General features: G+C 38.9%; 1 protein-coding gene across 9 annotated transcripts in view; it reads right to left on the bottom strand.

Annotated features, from left to right (window-relative positions):
• The window catches only part of MAP3K13 (mitogen-activated protein kinase kinase kinase 13), a 43230-nt gene extending 23027 nt beyond the window's left edge, over window positions 1-20203 (bottom strand). For 2 of the 9 annotated variants that reach the window (XM_088669731.1, XM_088669736.1), the window contains exons 1-4: window positions 20095-20203; window positions 16150-16279; window positions 7021-7166; window positions 5870-6099 (exon numbers count right to left, since the gene is read on the bottom strand). The gene's annotated coding sequence lies outside the window, so the exon portion shown is untranslated. Of the gene's footprint in view, window positions 1-4946; window positions 5160-5869; window positions 6100-7020; window positions 7167-9275; window positions 9363-16149; window positions 16280-17390; window positions 18449-20094 lie in introns of those variants that run through there. The other 7 variants (XM_088669737.1, XM_035132504.3, XM_088669732.1 and 4 more) reach the window with 6 other exon arrangements.
• Window positions 20204-20525: the final 322 nt, after the last annotated feature.

Raw genomic sequence — 20525 nt, 5'->3', positions numbered from 1 at the left:
TCGAAACCAAACTGGCTCATGTGACAAAACTATTGAAGTATTTACACAGCTTGCTACGAAAAATCCAAGCTGCAATAGGGTCATTCCATGCGTCATAAAACAACAATTTTATTAATATAGAATTAGGTATTTAAAGTTAAAGTTAAACAAGGCTGATATACTTTGCAAATGGATTTGTTATCATAATAACCATTCAAAACAATTGTGCCCAACTGTAATGCAATTTTTTAACAAGTGTGCATTTAGGAGAAAACTATGGTATGTTGTGTTATATCTCTATATATAAGGTGTGGGGAGCCTTGGACACCCACTCACCCCAGATGTTGCTGAGATACAACTCCCACCAGCAAGCACAGACAATAGGCAGGGGTAGTGGGAGTTATAGTTCAGCAATATCTGGAGGGACAAAGGTTCCCCACACCTGTTGTATAAATAGGTAATTTCTATTGGGCTACTGTTTGATACTATGAGTTTGGTCTTACTCAGGCATTATTGTAAGGACAAGTGTGAACTTCACCCATTTAAAGGTAAATATTACTGAGGTACATAGGAATGATCTTCTGTTCATCTGTTTTACTATTACAGGGTTGTTAGTCCCAGCTTAGAATAGTCTAACATAGAACACAGTCGTTCCTTAAGACAAGGCAGGCTGAACTGAAGGAGAACCGACAGCTATATATAAGCAGGCTGAAATTAACAGTGGAGAAAAAGCTGGACTTGAGTAAACTGATCTTACAGGAGACTTGCATTTACTGTACTAGAATATGAACAATCCAGTTCCTCCAATTATGTTTTACTATACAGCGTGGATAAGCAAACTAAGGTCCAGGGGCCGGATCCGGTCCAATTAACTTCTAAATCTGGCCCGTGGACGGTCCAGGAATCAGGGTGTTTTTACATGAGTAGAATGTGTCGTTTTATTTAAAATGCGTCTCTGGGTTATTTGTGGGGCATAGGAATTCATTCATCCCCCCCCCCAAAAAAATATAGTCTGGTCCCCCACAAGGTCTGAGAGACAGTGGACAGGCCCCCTGCTGAAAAAGTTTGCTGACCCCTGCTATACAGGTATTGTTATACTGTAGCTGTCTTTCCATATTATGTAACACCCTTACAAAGTGGTTGCATCTATAGCAGCTGCTTGTGATTTATATTCAAAACAAGGGATAGAAATCTTTTTTGCCTTATGCACCTATCTCTATAAACCTGGAGGTGAGTAACATTTTTTTTTAAAAAAAGTTAAGACATGTTAAAAATATACATTTTAAAACAGTCTTAAGATACAACTGCTGAAATCAACTTAACATCCCTGGAAAAAGGTCTTAAAGCATGTCTGGACTATGCAAACTTTGAAAGACAGAAGAGGTTCACAACCTTGAGGTGAACCACCACTGAGAGCACATCTATATGTGCCTTTCCTGCTCTAATTTGTCATGTTATGTTGCACTATTATGCTTCTGGGAGCCCCCATTTTGCAGATACAACTTTTATTTTGTAATTCTGTCAAGCAAGAAGAAAAAAATGTTTACATCTTTGTTCTGGCATTGGAGAAACCAAAGTTAATTACGTATCTGTACATGAATTGACAGAAGGGCTGGATTCTGCTTCCCCAGTTTGAAAAAAGATGTTTCAGATAAGCTGTTCTTCACATAAATAAAAGTTCAGTTTCAATTGCCCAAGAAAATGTTGCCTTTATTCTGCAAACAATACATTTTATATGTATGTTCTTCCCATGTGATATAAAAGATATTTTTAGCATTGTTTCCATTCAGAGCATTTTCATGTTCACAGTCCAATGGCTCTAGATTGCATAATCTAGTGTCATACGAAATAAATAAGGTTGCATAATGACTTCTGGTAATATCAAACACAGTATTCTTTAAAGTTAAGTTAGAAATGGAAATGCACATTAATTATTATATTATTATAGAAGTATCACTGAACTGATATTTATGCTACAAGGTATAGTATAAAAATGAGACTCCAATATCACACATTTCATTAATCTATTTTTCACTGAAGGGATCCACTCTGCTTTCTCTGTATAACCATTATACAGGCAGAAAGAGCTCTTTTCAGCTCCTAGTGCTGTCACATTAAGATATGAAACCAATAAAAGTTCCTGGCAGAAGCTACTCAGAATACCTCTTTTTACATGCCTTCCATTTATATACACTATACAGTACATTTTATTGTAGTAGCCTAAGTGGGATAGCATTTTTGTCATACAGTGTATGACAAAAAACTTATTTCTTTTTAATTTCATAGTGGAGTTGTAAGTAAGTGGGGGAAAGAGAGTCAAGTAATTTTTTAGCATGCCATTGGCTTTAATTTTTTGACAAAAATGCATGTGAAAGTCACCCATCAAAACCTATTCACCACAAGCTACCTCCTAAACAGAACTCTTTCAGAATATAACAAATAGGGTATTTTGGGATTTTCCTTTCTGAAAGTGTGACAGGCCTGGTTAAACCCAGTTCCTGAATATTTCCAAAATGCAGAACTGTGGTTTAATGTGGTTTACTGTCAATAATATATCACAATGTTGAAAATCATATATCACCCAGCCCTAATATGGAGATACATATGTACTGCAGACCCTCAAAGTGTCCCTATTTTCCAGGGACATCCCCGATTTAGAGAAGCCGTCCTGGTTTCTGATTTGATCCCAGAATGTCCCACTTTTCCTTAAGCTGTCCCTATTTTAATTGGAGAAATGTTGGAGGATATGGTACTGTAGTCTACCCTACCTACCCCAGGTGGGAATTCCTAGACATGGAAGATACAGTGGTATCTCGACTTACGAAGACGGTCCGTTCCGCGGCCGTCTTCGTAAGCCAAGGTTTTCGGATGCCGAAGCGCCGCTTGTACGCATGCACGAAGCGTGATTTTGCACTTCTGCGCTAGCGCTGCTTTGCGCAGGGCGCACGCGGCAAAAAGACTTCCGGGGATGTCGACTTCGGAAGTTGAAACCTTCAGAAGTCGAAGCGTTCGGATGTTGAGGTATGACTGTATACACACACACACACCCCTATTATTTGATGCCAAGGCAGAACCATCAAGCAATCATCTTCTCCTCACTACCACACATACCACCATCAAATAACAATCCACACAACGGTATGGAAAATAGATGCCTGCCATAGGAAAATATTGTCTGAAGTCATTCTCCTGAAGTCATCCATTCTCATTGCCTTTAAAAAGGATACTTTTTTCTATCCCAACCCTGATGCCTACCCCTGTAGTGCCAAAATGATCAAGTAGCAGGTGGTGTGAAAGGCCTCTCCCTGAAATCTTGGCTAGATGGGCTTGGTATAAGGCAGCTTCCTATATTCCTATCATGTGAGAGGGCTCAGGTTTGGACACGTCTATACTTAGGTGGAATGGGTAATAAGAGACAGTCTGTGGAGTAGGAAAGGGGAATTTAACCTCATAATGTGTATTTCCCGCCAACCCCACCTCCAGGGAAAGTTAGTGGAATCTGATAAAGGCATGAGCTGTCTAATTTCCTTATCTTCCCTCCCTCCTATCAGTCCCCTCACCTACATGAAACTTCAACATTCTGGAAGTTCGCAGGTCCTTATCAGGCTGTTGTTTTTGTTTTCTTTTGTTTTGCCTTTTAATTTACATACTTATATACTTATAGGGAGCAACTCTCCCAAGTATGAACTACAACAACCCTACTTTTGGAGTGGGCCCATTTTGATTCCAAACTGATGGGCACTTGGCCCCCATACTCCCCAAAATTGCTATTAATATAAATTATAGAATAGTACCCTATTTCCATATGTGCAGTTGCTGGAGTTGTTGAAGGCAGAACATTCCCATGGTCCCTAGCTAACAGAACCAGTGGTTGGGGAAAGATGGGAATTGTAGTCCAAAACATCTGGAGGGCCGAAGTTTGGGGATGCCTGCTTAAGACAAATACTGTTTCTTTGGTCCTTAAGAGTTCCAAAGATGCAACAGAATTTTTGTATTTTGACCGGGACCACAAGCTGAACAACAAAATTAATTTTAATTGATGAAATAAGCCTGACATCTTACAAGTTTATAAGCATGGTCAAATATTTCATTAATACCAACTCACTGAAAGCATACCTGCAAAACAATGGAAGAAGAGCTGAAAAAATCCTAGTCACTTGGTCAACTGTAATTTGAACAACTAGTTCTGGAACTTGGCAATTTCTGTATGCCATAATGTGATGGTGGCTAAAAGAAATATTCTGACATCTCAGAATTTTAAATGCTTTTTCCAGTTCTGATGATAAACATGAAATTTATCAGAAAAATATCACAAAAAGAGTAAACACTCTGAAGCTACTTTCTCTGGAGTAGTTGATAATTATTAAAATGAACTTTAATACTTAAGGAATTCTATTTAACTCTGCGCACAGGAGGAAACTGACCCTTCCTGTAGCAAATATTAGAGAAAATCCTGACCTCTGCTGACCACAAGAGACAGAAGAGATGCAATGCTCTTTGTCAATAATCCATTTGAAGAGATTAACAAGATGCCAAGCTTCACTTTTTGGAATTAATTAACATACAAACCACAAATCAAAGCTGCACTAGCCTTCTTACAATCTGAAAAGCTAGCCACAGATTTTAAAAAAACCTACTATTAAGCAGTTGTTGTAATATTAAATGCCTATAAACAAGCATAAAGATTCCCCCCAATCAATTAAGAATGGATCTAAGTTAATATTGTATAAGAATGGAAATTTGTCATTCAGTTTCCACTACTTTGAAACACAGAGGCATGTGAACCCAGAGAGTAAGTAACAAAGTATGGAACAAAGAAGTAAGTAACAAAGACAACCAGGTATCAAGGGGGTGGGTGTCCCAGTGGAGAGAAAGGGTAAGATGCACTTTTCCCCCAACATGGAAACCAGGGTTGTGGGGTGGTTTTTTGTTTTTGTTTTTTACTTTTTTAGCTTTGTTACTCTCACCTTTTTTTGTTACACTCGTCTTTTATTCCAGGCACAATGTCAAAAATAGAGCTTTACTTATATTTCCAATTTCAGCAATAAATTTAGGAAAACACTATGTTGTAACTTAGGATGGGAGCATTAAAAATGAAGTGGAGCCAGAACTATTAGGTCCAAGGCATTTGCCTGACATTTGTTTTTGTCACTTCTGGTACTTCTTTTTTCAGGCAATTTCTGAAAGGGCAAGATTCAAGGGTAAGATGCATTTCCATTCCATATGAACTCTCACTGATTTCTCTAGCAAGCAGTACAATCAAACCCCAGGAAGGATAATCTCGGTAAACAGTAAATCATTGGGACTATATGTATAATGCTCTATACAAAGTGTAGAACCAAGCTACCTAATTATTATTTTTATGCTAAAAGAAGCCATTTTCATTTCTATGGAAGGATTTAATCATTAAACTTCTCATCAACGCCTAAATTGTTCCCAAATCCAGTCAAAATATATTGACAAACATATTAAGTTTTATTAAAAAGCTGTACCACCATTGAAGATTACATTTTCACAAGGAGGTGGGAAGAGGGAGAAGCCTCCTGTTTTAAGATCAGTTGCAATTTTCCCCCTAGCTATTTGCAATCTCTTCCTTTTCAGACAGCCACAAAAATGCATTCCCTCCCGTTTTAAAAAGAGGGAAGGACCATTACACAACCTCCAGAACAGCAAATGAAACATGTCTATGTTTGCTCTACAAAGAAATAAATGGGCAGAAACAGAAATATTCTTGGCTTTAATATGGTGTCATTCAGCATTTTTTTCCAGTCCACTCACACCCCAAATGCACCATCCATCTGCTCCTCTGAAATAAATGGCAGGAAGGTAACATCGGTCATTTTGCAAATGCAGCCCCTTGAAGGAAGACAGATTTTGTTAATATACTTACAGCGGTGAGTAATTTCTACAATCCTGCTCCATTTTCATGCGTTATGGTGTGGATGGCAGAAAAACGAAACCCAAACCTGATCTGCAAAATACAGCAAGGAAATTCCACCCACACAATCCTGCAACCCCGCTGCAAAGGAGAACACAGACACTACTGACGTCACAGATTCATGAATGGATGTATACGGGGCTGTTTTAGGTTTCAGAATACAGCCTGCCGTGGTGTGTGCTCTGAAAAAGGAGGGGGGGAGAGAAGAGGAGAGTCAGGTGGGACAGCCAATCAGAATCAGGCAACAACAGCCTGCCTTTCTTCAGAGGGATCTCATCACAGAGCAGGCAGATGCTACCAATCAAACCCCTGCGACACAGCATCAAAGGGTTATGATACAGACCCTGCCAGCTGGGATGGGTGTGGGGCAAGTGGGACCGGAAGATAATGAAAACAATGCTGATACGTGAGGTGAATATTAGAACAGCATGTAGAAAAGCTGCAAAACATAAAAGCTCTCTCCCTTCATTATATGATGAGTGCATACAATATAACAGCAAAGCCAGCCATCCGAATAGATCTTGCATGACAAATCTATCAAATATCTGATATCTGCTATAGGAAACTAGTCCATTTATTAACCAGAGACCTACATTACTTGAAGCATACACCATTACACCAAGGGTTGGATCCAGACTTAATTGTGCTTAGAGAAGGTCCACTGAAATGGGATTTGAGTTACTGTAACAAACCCCATTGGTTTCAGGGGGAGCTACTCTAAGCATAACTAAGTCTGTATCCAATCCCAAGTTAAAAACTAAATATTATGCTCAGATGTGAGGAGTATATAAAAGGAAAATAATATAGGATCGTATGTATAATAAAGCGAACACAGTAAATAGAGAAACCTAGAACTTGGTTTTGAAAATGGCAACTCCTCCCAAAGGAGAACAACATTTGAAGTGTTAGGTGCAATTAAAAGAACTGTATGAAATTGGTTGTTAATGTTATTGATATTTATATCTCACCTTTCCTCCAGAATTGTAGAATTATGTTGGTACAGACCCTAACATTTCACATGTTGTTATGTTGAAAAAGAAAGCTACTCTAATTCTCACTTATTAATATTATTTCCATTCTAAATCTAAGGTTCATTCTGGTACCTGATCATTGTTCCAGTCCCAGCAATGTCCCATGCCCTCTCTTCAAGCTGTGCATTGATTTGCTCTTCAAGGTAGATAAACCAAGCTGACACTCAGTGCAGCTTCAAAGAGCAAGAGTAAGACATTCCAACACTGGATTCTTCTATCTGAAAATAGCCAAATAAAACAAGACTAATAAGATTTTTTTAAAGAAAGTATTGGCTTGAATTGCACCAGGCTCTGCATATACTTTTCACATGGTCTTCCAAAGAGAACTGAATCCAAGGGATTCCCTAAATACAAAAATATGAAATTCAACAAAATATAACTATAATGTTTACGTTATATAAGATTTTATATATTGTAAACTAGTAAATATATTTTAAGAAACCTTGTCCTCATGAAGCTATATGAAATGTACAACCTCAGAGTCTCACTGGCTCTATTCAAACATAATTCCAAGCCATAGTTTGGAACCACACAACAAAACTTGGGATCATACACTCCCTCCTCCCTCAAATTCCTTCCTGTACTTCCTAGTTCTGTCAAAAATAGTGTATACAGAGTGTGTACAGAAGAAGGAAAAGGCAAGAAAAGGGGGTACACAAGCCCAAGACTTCCTCATGAAACACCAAACAATTAGTATTACATCTGAACTGAACCAGTATCTTTATGACTACCAAACCATCACCATATTTTGAATTAAGGACTTATAGTCCCAGTTTGCATGTGAAACCATGACTTAGTAGGAATATGCAAGTTCCCAGAGAGGAGACTGTGGCTGCTTTGTTGCTCCCCTAATCTTGCTGTAACCCAGTTCATGGTTTATCTGGAGCACAAAAAGTATAAGCCCGGGTTCCGGCAATATGCTACATGAAATCATTGTTTAGCTCACAGTACTGCAACAGCAGGGCCAGAGGAGAAGCAAAACAACCACAATCTGCCTTTAGGGAGCCTGTGTGCTTGTGCTAACCCATGGTTTAGGTCCACATTACATATGAACCAAATCATAATCAGATTCTTGAAAATGCAGTGTCAGGTTTCAGCTCTGCCATCACCTCTGGAGACACCCAGGTCAATTTATAGAGCGGTCCATCAGTACACACTAACTTCTTCTTGTATTTTACCAATCTAGGGCATTCTTCAAAACTTGATACCTGCTTTAGGCTCCATCAATGAACTTATCAACTGTCCTGACAAAATCAAAACATGTAGGACTCTATTTCACATCAGAGGAATGCTGCAACTCAGGAATGATAAGGTACATTCCAGACCTAGAGCAACCTTCTTTTTAGTGGTTAGGCAATCCTTAATATTTAGGTCTGTAAAATCCCAAGTTCTGACTACAAAGTAAAAAAAAAAGTTATCAGAACTTCTCAAAATAGTGTATTTACCAACAAATACAATATTTCAAAGTGCCTTCCTTTAAAAGATAGTAAATTGCGCTCAGACAAAAACAGATCCACCCATCCAAAAGTTTAACATGTATAAATGTATAGACAATTGAAACTCAATGACATATAGAGAGAAAAACAATTAGGTGACAGGTGAATGAGTTTGCTTTCATTCCAGCTGGAGAGGTGTGTGCTTAACATTAAATTAGGAATCCAGTATTTTATTATTTGAAATAAGGAACCAACTAAAATATAACTGAGAATAAGAATATCATATACAAGTGTCTTGAACAAAGAAAACTATATTCACAGTGCGGGGGATTTCGGAATGGTTCATTATAAACAGTGCTTCTAAAAAAATGTTTAGGGGTGCTCTCATTTTCCTACTCATATCAAAATACTGCCCCTCAAGAAGGCCAAACTTAGATTCACAAAATGTTTAGAGGTATGTGTACCCCTGTGCCCCCCCAGAAAAAAGCACTGATTACAAATATAAATGTTCATAAATAAAATGACTGAAAAGTTCTATAAAACAGGTGTCCAACCACTGGGAAGAAAAAGTTCAACAGCTTTATAAAACATTTGCTATTTTTTCAAGAAAATAAAAATTTAAAGCTTGTACTGTCAATATTTATTCTTTCTACTATGGGCCCATTGCTAGTTATGGCACATTGAATTATCAGAGTGCATGAGACACTTTTCTCACTCACAGCAGACAATAGGAAAACCCACTCACTCACCTCTTTTGCCCTCCACAGAAGTCATTACAGTATGTGTATTTACAGATTACTTTAATGTGCATCATTTGCTAGCAGGAACTGGATCTCACTCTATTTAAATCTATTGAGTTAAAAACTAGGTATTTTAATTTAAAATACTCACTTTAAACTGCCTTAGGCTACATAAAACAATGCAAAACTTTTGTTGCAGTGGATCTCTTCAGTGTGTAAACTTTGTCCCCATCAAGGCTGACTGGTATAACATTTGTACACATTTACTCTAGCCTTGGGGAGTTTCTGTCCAACTCAGCAAGGTGGGAGGGTTTGTTATTTTAACTGTTGGTTGATAAGGGCTTATCTCTAAGTACTCAAAAGGTTGAATTCAACACACTTAAGAGATAGATCAAAGAACACAAGGTAAGCCCAGGATTTTTACTTCCTTGTGTGAGAGCTTTCCGCTCTTTTCTCTGCTCAGTGCTTGTATTGCAGTAGTTAGGCTCCACCATGCTACCCACACAATTCATAGCCATAGTTTGCTTGGGTTTGGACAGGCGCATGGAGGGAGTCAGGTACAGACAAGCCCTATCCATGATATACCGCCGGGTGAAGGCGGCATCACACTCCGGCTCCCAAACTGGTCCTGGGCAATGTATTGACCCAGGCCTAGCATAGAGTTTAGTTAGCAACCAATGACATATTCCTTAAGGAAAATAAGATTACACTATGGATTTTGCTTGAATCCAGCATGCAGAATGCACACACACACCTGCTTCACAACTCTTTTCTCCTTACAAATCATTTTACTGGTTTCTTAAAATGGTCTAGACAAACATAAGTGAAGAGAGAATTATTACTCATGGTAGTTTTCATGTTCAAGTGGCAATATACTTTGCAGTACGCTGGTGACATGCAACAGACAAAAGCCATTATCATGACCTGTGTGTGCGCTTCCAAAGGCATCTGGCCAGCCACTGGTGGAAACATAATGCTGGACTTTGGTCTTCACCAGCAAGTAAACTCTTAATCTGAAAATCTGTTGATAAGCATTTCTAAGTATATTTAAATTTGTCTGTCCTACTAGAAATGTTCCCCATGTAGGTTAACAGCCCAATTGCAGGCATGTTTACTCAGAATTCCCACTGAATCGCATCAAACTTGTGTCCTATGACACACGTTAATATGAGAAAGGGAAGCAAATATTAAAAATAGCGGGCAGTCTCATCACAGCACCTAACTCAAGGGTAGGGAAGCTTTGGCCATCATCCCAAACCAAGCAAGTACGCTGGTTCACAGGGAGAAAACTGAAACTAGGTCACTCCTCCCTCACTTTTTAGAGCTAAGCCATGATTTGGTGAGTTACATTTGAACTTGGGCTTGTGATTTGCCTTACTCCCAACAAACCAAGTGCAGTAACCAAGGCATGTTCTTGACGTACCACTCCTTGTCTGTTTGAGTGGGGCAAACTACAACCCCAGGTTTGGACATTAAAACTAAGCCAAACCATGACTTAGCTCCTGAGTGACAGAGGTGTGGACAAGCTGCAAATTTCTGTCTGTGAATGCTTGCTTGTTTTATGGCAAGTCATAGTTTGCTTGGGTTTGGATAGGACACTAAGCTGTGGTTAAAAAGAGAAGCAAAAGTCACCCCAGAGTAGAAGAGGAAAAGGTGAAGATGACATGTCTGAGGCTCATTCACGTAATACTAAACTAAGGTTTAGCAGTTCAAACACAGCCAATGATATTAATGTTGCCAAATACAAACTGGGACCCTGTGTCCAGCAGTTGAAAATGTTACTATCTGTAGTCCCCCCCCCCACTACAGATCTACAGTGAGAAAAGTGAATTTGCCAAAATTCTCTCTTCTAGCCAATTATTTGAGACATAGTTGGCCTTTCATTTTCAAAATCTAGTAACCTTAATTGTGACTGCCACAGTCTAAGCAACTCTGCATTTTGATCTGTGCTTCATTTTGCAACTTTCCGTTTTTATATATAAATCCCTGTTTATATAACCTCTTTATATAACTATGAACTAGAGCACACTGTGGCAGCTAGAGCTACAGTTGCCTAAAGGTAATATGTAATTCTTGCTTCTATTCAAGGCACAGAAGCTCTATGCCATATGGAACCTGGCAATCCTACTACTGTAGAAAACTAGTCTATAGAAGAATTTCAGCTATAATTCCATCTTCTTTCTAAATTAGAGCCTGAAGCAACATATGCTGGAATCATGCTAGAAAAGGCCTACAAGAAAAAGGTGGCAGACCATTGGAGAGGTGCATATTGTGCAATAGCGTACAGTATTAGTTTTCTAAAAATTTCCTGTCACTGAAGTTTCAGCCCAGTTTATTGCTGGGGAAGAAGCCTGAAAAAACCCCACATATAGTGATACCCTTGACAGCTGTAATACTTCTTGACTTAACTGGGGCAAAGGGAATTGTGAAAAGCCAGTTCTATATTAAAATCCTGGGTGCTGAGAAATCCTCCTTGCAGAATAAACTACTTTAACATCCCTTTCAAATGCATGCTTTGTCATAATTTTTGCAGAACACAGTTCTCTGTTCTGTTCAGTAACACAAACATGTATAGTACAAACAGAAGCTATAAAGTGAAGCTTACATTTTAAATTACCATTTACAGTTGCTTTACAGCTCTGATTCACATGTATAAAAGGGACTAGACACATTCGATGAATACTGGCCATACTGTATCTGGAGAATTGTCCAGAGTTTCATATACTGCTTATGATTTATGATGCATGGCCAAACCTCACGACCACATACCTCCTTTGCCTGTCCTCTCCTTGCACACCAACTTCAGATTCTAGTTTACATTAAGCCAGAGTAAATCCAAACTGGAGTACTCTGGCTTAATCTTGGTAAACAAATCAGAATAACAAGACAGGAGCCAACAGAAAATTGGTTGAAATCTTAAGCCTCCTTTTAGTCAACTCAGCAAAAGGTTCAGCATTCAAATATGTCAAATTCTGAGCTATTTCAATAAAAATGTGGCAACAGTATCCATTAAAATGTACACCTTAACCCTAAACATCTTTATCTGGAAGGATTGCAGGTGAAAAGCTGTCAAGCTACCGTATAGTTTTAGTAGAAGCAAGTTAGTGCATGCAGTAATAGTATTGGTTTAAACTTTAACCTGAGATGCACTTCATATTATGTTCTGGATGCCCGTTATCATTCGAAAGCATATTGTCTTACAGTTTTCCAACAGCAAGGGTACTTGCCAATTCACATTTAGCAGAATATTTTCTATTAATCCAAACAACTGTCCCTCATATTCCTCATTATACATTTTGGCTATAGAACTAGCTATTGTAATTAGAACCAACCACTAAGTGAAGATGAAGATTCCCCTTTTCCCTATAAGAGTTTTTTTAATTAAATATACCGCATACAAGGGGGGCGGGTCTTATAAAATGTTAACTCTATGTTGTGGAGCTAGACAATGGCCTGATTTACACATAACAAAAAGTCATAATTTTGTTAGTCTATGCTTTATTTGAACTATGCCTTGTTTGAACATGTGAACCTAGCCCAGCAGACTAAGCATGGTTCTTTTCTACCAACAAACCATTATGTGAACCCATGGTTTATTTTTGGCATATGAACCATGGCCTGTTTTAACTATACAGTGGTACCTTGACTTACGAAGGCGATTCGTTCCACGGCACTCTTCGTAAGTCGAAACCTTCAGATGTCGATGCGACCATTTTTGCACATGCATGAAGTGCGATTTTGCGCTTTGCGCATGCACAGACCCCGCACGCAGCGAAAATACTTCCAGGTTTGCCGACTTTGTAAGTCGAAACCTTCGGAAGTCGAGGCATTCAGATGTCGAGGTACCACTGTAGTTTGTTTGGGCACTCAACCCCAAATGCTGACTATGCTTCAAATGCATGAGACAAGAGCAACTAGAAAAAAAGAAAGCTTTGGAAAAGCAGACCATAAAATGCTTGTTAAGATGATTTACTGAACAAATCATGGCTTAGCGATAAATGTGAACACAACCATAAAGATATTTCAATGCTGTAACATTTTGACAAATTTTCTGTGAGTTATATATCACTCTCCGTATCATGTCTAATATGCATTAATTATGTGTACAGGCAGCAACTGATTTGTAGGGGTGGTTACATTCCATGCTGGCAGGGCCTCCATAGGGCCACCTTGCCTGCCCCCTTTTGTGATGTTTTGGGGTCACTTCTGGGTTTGGATCAATGCACATGTTTGCAGTTGCACACATATGTGGCACACGCCTATAATGGTTGCTGCCTGCCAGACCTTTCCCCAAAACTTACTCTGTTCAAATACAGCATTCAACATACGATGTCTTTTGCAACTACTAGTTAGTTCAGAACAGATGCTTTACTTAACAATATAGAGCAACATCATTTTTAAATATTTTCATAAAGCTAACAGTAAAGGTATGATTCTGCCAAAGTTAAGCACTTTAACTCCACATATAATGGGACTTGAAAATCCTTAGGATGATTTACAACTTCATGATGTACACAGATTACATAATTTTAGAATTTTCCAGTACATTTTCTATAGTTAATTGAGAAGAATGGAACTATATCTGTCTACAAAGTACACAGATTGATCCACTGTTAGTACATGTTTCTGTTGGGGATAAGTTCAAAATTCTCACATTGTTTGATAGACTAACCCTGTTAGATGTTTGGGATTAGACTTGTGCAAGCTTTATCACAATTGCAGTATAAAATAAACTATGAAATGAATATTCAGAAAATTAAAGATAATCTTAAAAGTGGAACCATATATAGTTGTTAGGTTTAATTTGGACGGCATATTAGGAGCATTTCCCCCAAACAACAAAAAATAAGGTATGATTATTAATGATAAATTCATAACACAGGAAGAGAGGAGGTTGCAAACATGGGGCTGGGTATTGCTATTGTTAGAAACTTTCAGTATTTTTAGATCCAGTCATTTTGTTGTGTAAAAATTAGGAATGGGAAGATGGTTCAGAAAAATAATAATAACTCAGTGGAAGAGAGCACAAGGAAGAACAAAATAATGCTGTACCAAATGTATTAGTTAGATTAAAAGCTAGAGAAAAAGAAATACATATAAATAGCAATGAATTATCAACGTGGAGTAAAAATTAAACTTCAATAAAGCAATTTTCTTTCTGAGGGAACATAAACTATTAAATCTAATGCAAGCATGTTAAATAAAATATTTTATCAAATGTATTCATTATTAAGGGACGCGGGTGGCGCTGTGGTCTAACCACAGAGCCTAGGGCTTGCCGATCAGAAGGTCAGCAGTTTGAATCCCCGTGACAGCGTGAGCTCCCGTTGCTCAGTCCCTGCTCCTGCCAACCTAGCAGTTCGAAAACACGTCAAAGTGCAAGTAGATAAATAGGTACCACTCCAGCAGGAAGGTAAACAGCATTTCCGTGCGCTGCTCTGGTTCGCCAGAAGCAGCTTAGTCATGCTGGCCACATGACCCGGAAGCTGTCTGCGGACAAATGCTGGCTCCCTCGGCCAGTAAAGCGATATGAGCGCTGCAACCCGAGTCGTCCACGGCTGGACTTAACGGTCAGGGGTCCCTTTACCTTTTTATTCATTATTAATTATTGCTATCAACTCAAAATTTACCCACCCTTCATCACACAGCCATAGGGCTGATCTTAACACCCAAGAGGGTCTGTAGGGAATGAGACAGTCTTTCAGATATTCAAATATTGAAAATGTCAAACAGATCACACATACATTTTTCCCATCTTTAGTGGAGATTTCGATATATTCAATGCTATTAGATATAGGTGATAGACTATAATTCTAATGATGAGCATTAAACTGAGTCTTGCTATGATAACTTTAATAGTGAATCATTTGGAACGAATCTATTATCGGACAACTGAGTTACAACAAAATCTTGTAGCAGCTGTACAGCCTGTTCTTCCCTGGCACTAGAAATCTGGATCAGCATCAATAATGATGGAATGGGTGATGAAGGTTCTGAACAGAAATGGATAAAAGTACATTGAAGGAATGGACCAGCAGTTCCAGGGTATTCAGTGGAGAAAGTGACTGTTTATTTCTTATTGGAATTTTCACTACATTTTTTAAAGACAAGAGAGATTTTCTTGTAAAAACCTGATTAAAATTGGGGGGAAATACAATATTGCTTGAGATGCAATGTAAAGAGAGGCCTATTTAGAGCACAAAGGTATCAAAGAGAGGCCAGAAAATATATATTTAACTTTCATTGGAGAAAAACAGAAAGGACTGTAAACTCAATACTATGAATCAGTGGTTTTATTTCAGGGCCTGAAATTTAATGCAAAATATGGTTCCCTATGATTCTTAGAAAAATGTTAAAAACTAATGTCTAGTCATTGTACTTAAGACAAGTTTTGGAATGTAAGAGTGCTGCCTAAAACTTTGAAACTTAAATGAGATTCCACAAATATGTGGAAGTTAAGAGTCCTTTCGTATAAGCAATCCAACACCAATTTCCTCACCCATCGCATCCCTCCCTTTTCTTCTTTGACCTCTGCCTGCCCAGACCTTGCCAAAATTATTTGGAAGCCCCATTTGGAAGCAGATTTATGAAAAATATATGAAGACTCATCATATCTACACTTAATTCCTGTAGATCATGGAGCTTTTCCAGTCATGTTCTGAAACATCTTTTTTCTTTTTTTAACTGAACATGTAGGGAGCCTGAAATCTTGCTCACTGTTTTGAGAAATTTTAGTTAATCCTAATAATGTTGTTCCAGGATGTTTTCTAATGGCCCAAGATTGCTACCTGCAATTTCTTCCACAAAGCATAATGGCTGTTAAAACCTACTAATAAATATTTAAAAGATATCAAGAGAGGAAAGCTTATGTTCCTAACATACAGAAGCCTTTATCAGCAAGTCCTTTTGGGTGACATCAAGTAAATATCAGAGTGATTTTTCTCCCCCCCCCCTTTTTGAGTTTGTTTGTTCACTTGACAGGTTGCGTCTCCAAAACACCAGACAGAGCAAAAACAACTACTTACTGTCCTCAAATTGTGGATTCCAGAAGAAGGGTAACAATTCACGACTCATTTTTGGAAGCTTCAATTATCCATGTATTCCTGCTGATTGGGTCTGTTTGATGCTATCCCCCAAAATCTGAGTTTTAGTGCACTGGAAAAAAATTCAAACAGTGAGTCAAACATATGCACATTTTGTGATTAATGACATTTACAAAAGAGATCACACTATGTAAATAAACTATGTTTGTTTCCTGCCAAATTCTAGGGAATGTTCTTGTTGGATATATAATCCAAGAGGGAAAACTTCATTTAAGGTGCATAGCTTAGGCACAAGATTGACAACTTAAAAATACTACAAGAAACAAATGCAAAATTGAGTACACCCTGCTTTAAGTCCACAGCATGGGGGGGGGGGGGACTTAACTCTGCACTATTACATGAACCTGCTTATTTGCTCAACACTGCATAAAAATATTAAATAAAATCATGGTTAAATTTAACATTTTTCTTTCTGGCAGCCTGAAGTAAAGGCAGAAAATAATTTCTTGAGAAGTGGGATTTAACTGTTCCAAAGAGAGTTTATTCTCTCACCTTCTCAGTTACAGCTTCTGAAAGGTTTACAGAGTAAGTGCATTTGTCCAAACTTTGTTGAAACAGATTTGATTATAAACAATAATGTGATTTAATATTGTTATTGACACTTCCCTTTAATTGCTTTTGTTTTTAATTTAAATCCACTTTAGAAGAAAAATATTTTTAAAATAGTATATTAAATAACAATAATAAAATAAATAATAATAAAATAAACATAACTATTCCAGAAGGTTGTACCACTATGGGGCACTGCTACATTAATAGGGTTTACTTCCTGATAAATTAGTGTAAGACTGCAGAATTCATTCATTTTTGAAGCAAAAATAACATCACAGTAACATTAAAATATTATTGTCAACTTTTAAAAGTTGGACTATGGACATCAAATCAGGCATTTTCACTAATGCATACTATTTCTTAACTGTTTGTTCATTTAGATGTTTATTCTCTCATAATCAAAACATACAAAGGTCATAAAATAATTGTAAAACAGGTTAAAAATAAAATCTAAGATTTACAATAATAACTATCTAAAAACAACTGATTTCAAAATCAGCAGTAAAATAACAGCAATGCTTAAACATTATAACATTAAGAACCTAGATAGACTAATATCAGTATTAATTAAAAGCAGAAGAAAACAAAACCAGTCAATGAAAGAAACACACATCCCCTGGGAGGGAATTCTGTAACAATGCAGCCAGCATTGAGAAAGTCTTCCATCTGCCTATCTCTCCACAGGACAAGTTCATTTAAGCTGGTGGTACAAAAAAGGGCACAGACTGTAAAACCTTTAGACAAATTTGTACAGTATCTACTAAATGCTCTCTGTTTTATAATGAACACTCTATTCAGTACCTTCAACCTGATTCTGGGTTCGCTTGCTATTTCCCCACTTAGGTCATTGCTGTGCAAGACAACAACCCTGTGGTGGGCCACAAACCTGGGGAAAATATATTGATAAGCATGCTTTCATTGATGGCAGGTGTTTTCATGTATGTTTGCATGTAACATGTGATCAGGACACCATGAGCAAATACTTAAGCCTAAAAGATATGGCAGGAAACAAATTTAAATTTAAATGAACTTATTTGTTCTAACATATCTTACTAGGAACTGTTACTAGAATGTAAATCCTTCAACCCCTTTTATTGCACCCCTGTGCATCAAACATGAAAAGGAAGGTCATAGAGAAGCTCTCTTGATGGTGCAAAAATTAGCTCTGCAACTCACTTCCAAGTTACAACCATGTATTATTTAATTTATATCCTACCTATCTGGCAGTGCTCTACTTTACAAATGAAAAAACCAGCTGCAACATTTAATCAATTAAAAGCTTGATCAGTTAAAAGCTTGCTTTTTCCAGAGCTGTTGTTTTAATGCATATGCAAATTTAACAAATGCATTATTTCACTCATTAATCAAGTGTTATTTAATCACATGACAGCCCTAAACAAATCCTCATTTTTGATAGTATAACAAGTAGTTAATACATTGCAGATTGTAGCAGCATACTTAAAACAATATGCATAATCAAGCACAAGAGTGTTGTGAAAGAAAATTCAGAACATGAGCTACTCTAAATCTGGAACCATGTTAAATCATTTGACTAGGCAAGGACAACATCTCACACATCCCAAAAAATCTGCATAAAACGATGGTGTTTGATTTGGCCCTAAGTACAGATAAAAATTATAAAATATGTACACTTATCTACAATCCTTCTGTCAAAGCCGTTGAGATGAGTTGAAATCACAATCACTAACTACAATAGGACTGCCTTGCTGAATACTCACATAGAGATTATGTCAGTCAATTACATGCAACAGGTTAGAAGGAAGAACTTGAAACACTTAAACTATAAGATCAAATTTATCTATTAGACAGTTGTACAGGAACATGTTGCAAAAATTAAGACTGTTGATTTAACAGAAACTAACAGCACAGACTCATGCTGCTATTTCCACTGTATTCCATGGGGCTTATGAACAGGCACATTACAAAGTTTGCGCATATTTAGTCCTCTGAGTTTAGTGGAACTTACTCTATGGGAAGTGCATTTAGGATTACAGCAGGCCTAGGCAAACTCAGCCCTCCAGATGTTTTGGGACTACAACTCCCACAGGACCAGTGGTCAGGGATGATGGGAGTTGTAGTCCCAAAACATCTGAAGGGCAGAGTTTGCCTATGCCTTGATTACAGCCTAAAAAGGCAATCCCCCCTCTCGGATTCCTGGGAGAGAGAGGATGGTGCACAGGTGCCACTCCACCAGGTTCTGTCAGCAGAGAGGAGCACTGCTGATGGAGAGGAGGCTCCACCATAGCAGAGGGCCCAGCTTTGTAGTAACAGGTGGAAAGCTACAACTGGCAGTTCCCTTGCAAGCAGTAGCAAGCAGTAAACTCTGCAACAGGACGCTGCAAGGTGTGGGCCATAGATGGTATCCACTGGGTCCCTTCCAACTCTATGATTCTATTAGTCTACCAAGGATCACACACATACCACACATCTCCTAACGCATCTTTACCAAAAGAACAGTGATTCACTTGTCCTAGAATCATAGAATTGGAAGAGACCACAAGGGCCATCCAGTCCAACCCCCTGCCAAGCAGGAAACACCATCAAAGCATTCCTGACAGATGGCTGTCAAGCCTCCGCTTAAAGACCTCCAAAGAAGGAGACTGCACCACACTCCTTGGCAGCAAAGGACTTGGGGAAGTGGTAAAACATATGTTTGGCACACAGAAGGTCCCAGGTTCAATCACAAGCATCTCTAGCGAGGGATGAGAAAATCCACTGTCTGAAAGACTAAGGAGCTGCTGCCAATCAGTGCAAACAATACTGAACAAGATGGGCCAACGGTCTGACCCAGTGTAAGACACCTTCGTATGTTCCTAATCGATGGAAGGCAGAATGGAGTGTGCAGGTGGTGGTGAAGAACATCCAGCCATGTGAAATGTTGGGAAGGGGTTTCAGTGAGTGATTTTGGGGGAATCAGAACAGGGTTGCTACAAGCGCGTCCCTGTTTCCATCTGCCAAATATCGAGGAAGAGGATACGCCTGGTGGCGCGGATGTGCAGATTGCGCGCACCAAAGACAACAGCGCTGAGCTGCGGTCCTGCCCGCACCACGTAGCCAGGAATCCGTGTCAGAGGTGAGGAAAGTCCCCTTAGCCAGCAGGGCAAAGGAACCGGCAGGACCCCCTGCCCAGAGCAGCGCCCTCTCACAAGGAAATGCTGCGAGAAACTCCCGCCGGCCAAACCATGGAGGTGCCTCCGCGCGCCTAACAGCCGCCACACCGGGAAACAGCGGCCAGAGCCGAGGACGCGCGTCCCCCCAAATAGCTCGCTCGCCTCACAACACCCCGTTACTCACCGCCCAACCGCCGTCCTGAAGCCACTAGCGGCCATTGGTCCTCCTCCCACCTGCCGGGCCATCAACAGTGCGTCACTTCCGGCATCACCTGACACTAAAGCAAACGCTCTCTGCCTCCAACCTTGTCTTTTGGGTACTTGACTTCCGGCTCCACGACGCCTCCGGAAGCTGCGCAGTGTTTGGAAGTCTTACATAAAGGCGTTTAATTCGGGATGCAGGCAGCTTAAAGCGTGTTCAGCCTAAATCGCTTTTAATGCCAGCCAATGTGAACTCTGAAAGGCCAGCGGCTTGCGGCTATTCAAGTACCGATTTCTCCCTCCTGTTTCCTATTCCGCAGTAACCAACACAGCGCTCTCATATAGATAGTTCTATATACACGCTTACCTAGGAGTAAGCCTTAATGAACCTAAGTGGACTTACTTCTGAGTAGA

This window comes from Zootoca vivipara, chromosome 5 (assembly GCF_965207765.1).
Source record: "Zootoca vivipara chromosome 5, rZooViv2.hap1.1, whole genome shotgun sequence".
In the NCBI taxonomy this organism is placed as follows: Eukaryota; Metazoa; Chordata; class Lepidosauria; order Squamata; family Lacertidae; genus Zootoca; species Zootoca vivipara.
The sequence above is the reverse complement of the archived record's forward strand: the minus strand, read 5'-3'. Positions and strand labels throughout refer to the sequence as shown.